Raw genomic sequence first — 5709 nt, forward strand, 5'->3', positions numbered from 1 at the left:
ATCCAAAGATACAATTTGTTCCAAATTCTATAATAGTCTGATTGATCTTTATTCTTTAATTCCAAAGTTAATTTGTCCATTTCAGCGCAATCCCAAATTTTCCTAATAACCTCTTTTTGTCCTGGGATCTCATTCTTTTTCCATTTTTGCGCAAATGATATTCTAGCTGCTGTGATAATATGGATTGTTAAGTATAGCACATCTTTAGGATATTTCTCTTTCGTGATTCCCAACAAGAAAAGTTCTGGACTAAACTCCAGATCTTGTTTCAATATTTCTTTCAGCCAAATCCAAATCATTCTCCAGAATTTTTGTGTTTTACTGCAAGACCACCACGTGTGGAAGTATGTGCCTATCTCTTCAGAACACTTCCAACATTTGGGAGATGCTGTTGTGTACATTTTTGCTAAGCGGGCTGGGGGAAGATGCCATCGGTAAAACATTTTAAATAAATTTTCTTTATACGATGAGGCCAGTGTTATCCTTTTATTCCTATCCCAAATTGTTTGCCAAGTATCTAGGTCGATGTTATGTCCTAAATTGTTAGCCCAGGTCAACATGGGGTCTTTCACTTGCTCTTCAAACAGCTTATATCCCAAAAGTAATTTATAAAAATTCCTTATTTGTTTAGAGTCCGGTCCCAATAATATTTTGTCCAATGCTGTTTCAGAGGTATATATCCCCCATTCATTTTTATCCTTCCTAAATCTCGATTGGATTTGTAAGTAGGCCCACCAATCGAGTTTTATACCTTGTAATTCTAGTTCATTCCTAAGTTTCAATTCCCCCTCCTCATTCAGAATATCCTTGTATGAGATTATGTTACCCAAGTCAAACAGATTTGGGTAAACTATCGCTTCAAGGGTGGATAGCCAGACCGGTATTTTGGTGTAATTGTGAGATCTAATTTTTTTCCAAGTATTGAGTAGCGCTTGCCTGATCCGGTGTCTTTGAAAATGCGAGAAAAGACCTTGTTTCTCCGTCCATAGGAAAGCATGCCAGCCATATTGCAAATCGTGACCCTCTAAAGTTAATAGTCTTCTATTTCTCAAGATTACCCATTCTCTAATCCAGCTCAGGGCCGCGGCGTGGTAATATAATTCCCAGTCTGGCAATCCAAAACCCCCATTTTCCTTCGTGTCTTGTAAATATTTCAATTTAATTCTTGGTTTTTTCCCCTGCCAAATAAAATTTAGTGATAATTTATCCAAATTTCGAAAAAATTTAGAGTCGAGTTGAATTGGGATATTCTGAAACAGAAACAGGATTTTAGGCAGAATATTCATCTTAATGACAGCGATTCTTCCCAATAATGAGAGTTTTAGGTTTCCCCATCTTTCCAGATCACCTTTTATTTGGTTCACTACATTATCATAATTATCCTTTTTGAGTGAAGTGCATCTAGCCGTAATGTTAATCCCTAGATATTTTATTTTCTTGACTATTTCTATATCCATGATTCCGGCCAAATTACCTTTTTGTTTATTGGTCATATTTTTAACAATCATCTTGGTCTTATTTCTATTTATTCGCAGTCCGGCAACCTCACCATATTTAGATAATTCTTCCAATAGCTTTGGTCCCGTCTGACATGGATCCTCCATAATAAAAACCAAATCGTCCGCGAAAGCTTGCAATTTAAAGGTTTCCTTTTTAATGGTTAATCCTTTTATCTTTGGGTCGTTTCTTATAGTTCTCGTTAATACTTCAAGAGTCAATATAAACAGCAATGGTGATAAGGGGCAGCCTTGCCGTGTTCCCTTTTGAATTTGAAACTTGCTAGATGCTTCCCCATTAATAATTATTTTTGCTTCCTGATTGTCATAAATTGCCCTAATTATATTTATAAATTTTTCACCCATATTCATAAAGCTAAGCTGTTGGCACAAAAAAGACCATTTAACATTGTCAAATGCCTTTTGGGCGTCTAAGAAAAGTAATGCCATCTGTTGTTCGCTATGTAATTCATAGTACTCCAATGTATCTAATATTATTCTAATGTTGTGCTTAGTGTGTCTCTTAGCGAGAAAACCATTTTGATCTGCGTGTATGAAATCATTCAGAAATCGTTTCAATCGTTCCGCTACAATTGATGTAAATATCTTGTAGTCCGAGTTAAGAAGTGATATGGGTCTGTAATTTTGGATTAATGTATGGTCTGTGTTATCCTTCGGGATAAGGGTTATGTTTGCCTCTAGCCAAGATTTAGGCGTCCTTGCGCCTTCTAATACTGCGTTAAATACCTCCACTAGGGGTTGAGCTAGGGTATTTTGTAATTCTTTATAAATTTCTGATGGAAGACCGTCGGGTCCCGATGCTTTATTATTCTTTTGTGCATTAATAGCTTTTATCACCTCAGATAGTCGAATTTCCTCGTTTAACATATTTCTGGTATCTTCTGTGACCTTAGGTAGTTTGGCTCTTTGAAAATATTCCTCCATTTTCTCCACACTTGCCTGACTATCTTCTTTGTATAAACGTTCATAAAATTCCTGGGCTATAATTTTTTTTTTTTCCTCCTGGTGGAATATTCTCCCTTCCTCATCTTGTAGTTCGTGAATCCAGTTTTTCCCCTTTTGTTTTCCCAATTTACCGTATATGCGAGCCACCGGCCCGGTTTATTTGCATTTTCAAAAAAATTTTGTTTCGTGTTTCTCAATTGTTGTGCTAATTTCTCTTTGTCTAGAATGTTAAGTTTGTGTTTAATCAGATCCATAGATTGCTTGATATTCTCTTTTTGTGGATCTTGTTGGAGTGTAACTTCTAAGCTCTTATATTCCTCTTCTAATCTTTCCCGTTGTTGTCTTTTCCCCTTGTTTTTATATACCATATATGCCCTCGCTACCCCTCTCATCATTGCCTTAGCTGTATCCCAATTGTTTTGTACTGAGCTCAGGATTTACTAAACCACCATCCAACTCTGAACAACTGTAAATGATTTTATCCTCCTGATGTCTTGCAAATACATCACTGTGGACTTGTAACTGATCTTCTGCCCCAACTTTCCCAAACAAAGATTTGGGTTGACTTAAATAGTTTGCTGGATGACAATCTGGATGTGATAAGCCCCGAGAGGTATTGACACTTCAAAGCTATTACTCCCATAATGATAAGCCTGTGCTTGTCATGGTAACCATGAGCTCAAGAGTTATCTCTGACTCCTTCTCCTCTATCATAAAACCCTAGGAAATCCAACATCAATCTAGATAGCTTAGCAGCTCAGGCAAGGATGGAGTTCTGGGGATGACAGTACAATAGCAGCCATCACAGTTATCCTTAATACCCCGGCTCAGTAACAAGGACTCATATTTGATTATCTGCAGAACAGTATCTCTGGTTGCATGCAGAGCTTCCTGCATAATAATCACCACCTTTCCATGGGCACATAGCAGTTGCCACATCTGAAACTAATGAAATATAGATTTGCATGTCTTGCTGTCTGTTATTGTGATGGAATGTTGTGGGCTGGATTCCTAGGAGGGAGGGGAGCATTCAAGAGGAATAAGAGGCTCAGTTCAGATAGCTTGTGTGAGAGAAGGGGTGAAGACAGTCTCTCCCTAATAGTTCTCAGAGTATATTCTTGACATAGAATGCTTCTGTTTGGCAAGATTCTATCTATAGATGTGGAACAATAAAAAAAACTTGGTTTGGGAGTGGTGGTGATATTTATTTTTTCCTGTGCAAGCATGTAAGTCTTTATGTATTGAACATCCCAGACCAAGTTTTGTTCAGCTTTACCATTCTGTAAAGCTAGTATTGTTGCAGTTGTTGTTGTTGTTTTGCATTCTTGGAAGCACTGAAAGGAAGAAAATACAATTCACTTCTGCAGTTTCTAATCGTGTAATATGTTTGTTATCCTGATCTTTGTGGGGTAGCAGTGGAGAGAGGGAAAGGATGCATGCTTTATTTCAGGGATACAAAAATATGGCATCTGTTTTATAGCCTTCCAAGGGGATAGGAACAAAAATGTAGCCCATGTTTTGTGTTTGAATGGGTGATTTAAGTGGCAAATGGGTACTTTAAGCTTTCAGGTGTTTATGGTAACCATTTCACCTCCTAAAACTCCTTACACAAATAGGTACTAGCTATTCTCTCTTTTGGCCTGAGATTCTTGAAATACCAGGCAAGGGGCAGGTCAGTCCACAAAAATTTAACATCCCAATCTTACTTCATCCAGATTCTACTAGCTACAACTTTTCCCTTCTTCTCTGGCAAAATATGCATCCTTTCCCACTACTTGTCTCATTCTTACGCCAAGCCATTCATAACAACTGATGTCTTCTTCTAGTTGAAGTCATTCCTCAGGATGTCCATGTTATATTCTTGGCAACAGTACAAAAATTCTTTGCTTTTATGATATTTTCTGATGTCTGAGCCTAGCTTAGAGCCTTTGAATTTTCTGGTAGTCTTTTACCCAACTACGGAGACATATTTGATCTTGATTAATATTTTCTTTATGACAGACAGGTGATTGATAAATCTATTTTTATGAAGTGCAATATCTAGACATGAATTACAAAACATTTTCTAGGAAAAAAATCCAGCAGCCGAACTGAATACAAACAAAATTCAAATAGAGAAGAAAACAGCTATATGTTATATTTTGACAGGGCATTATTAAGGAAAACAAATTAGAATAACTAAAGAAAATAAGATAACATCAATATTTGTCTAAAATAGCAAGTTTCTGTCCTAACAGTACACTCTGACAAAAACATTTTATCAATACAGTATAATTAATAAATACAATCCAAATATTACTTATTCTTTATAGTGGGATTTCCCACATTTTACAATATCATTAATCTAATGGCAACTGTGTTTTCAGCCTCCAGAGTTGCCCATTTACACATCTGGCTACTAACAAGAGATTGAATTAATTATTTTTGCAACTTTTTCCTTACTGTATAAAATGAAGAAAACTAGGAATGTAAAATTTAAACAAGTTTGAAATCTAAGAGAGAATTTTTACAAAATGTTTTATAGATGGTATTTAGATTTTAAAAAGCTAAGTATGTATCTGAATTATTAGCCTAAATGTTGGAGGTGCGGTGATGAAGACGTAATATATTTTCATATATGGTGGACTTGTAAAAAGGTTAAGGCTTTTTGGATAAAAGTCTGGTGGAACATACTAAGTTGATGTTGAATTTAATTACGGCAGCAAGACTTTTGATAGGTTAGTACTGGAAAGAGGAACTGCCGACCATAGAAGAGTGGACTTTAAAGGTTTCCGACCTGGTTGAAATGGCGAAGATTTCGGCCTAATTGAAAGATTATTTGCAGGAACGCTATATTATGGAAGGGAGAGAATGGCTTGAGTTTATCCAGAATAAGTATAGGGTTAAGAAGTTTTATATTTGAATAAGTCTTCTTTCTTTGTTTTTTTTTCTATATTAGTTTTTTTATATATATATTTAATATTACTAAGGTTTGTTTTATCCTATATAAGCTAGAGAGTGATAGATTTTAGAGTTTATGGTTGTTAGTATATGGTTGTTTATGATTATTATTTTTTTATATACCTTGTATTTAGCTCTGGGAAGTCGGGGGGGGGAGGGGGGGAGGGGGGAGAGGAAGGGGGGGAGGGAGAAGGGTGGGGGAGGGGGGATTTTCTAAGGGAAAAATTGTATGTTAAAACTTTTCAATAAAAAAAAATGAAGAAAACTATGTTACTGTACTGCATGATTCTTTTTATAAGATGAATGT

Source organism: Vipera berus (genome assembly GCF_964194415.1).
Source record: "Vipera berus genome assembly, chromosome: 1".
Lineage (NCBI taxonomy): Eukaryota > Metazoa > Chordata > Lepidosauria > Squamata > Viperidae > Vipera > Vipera berus.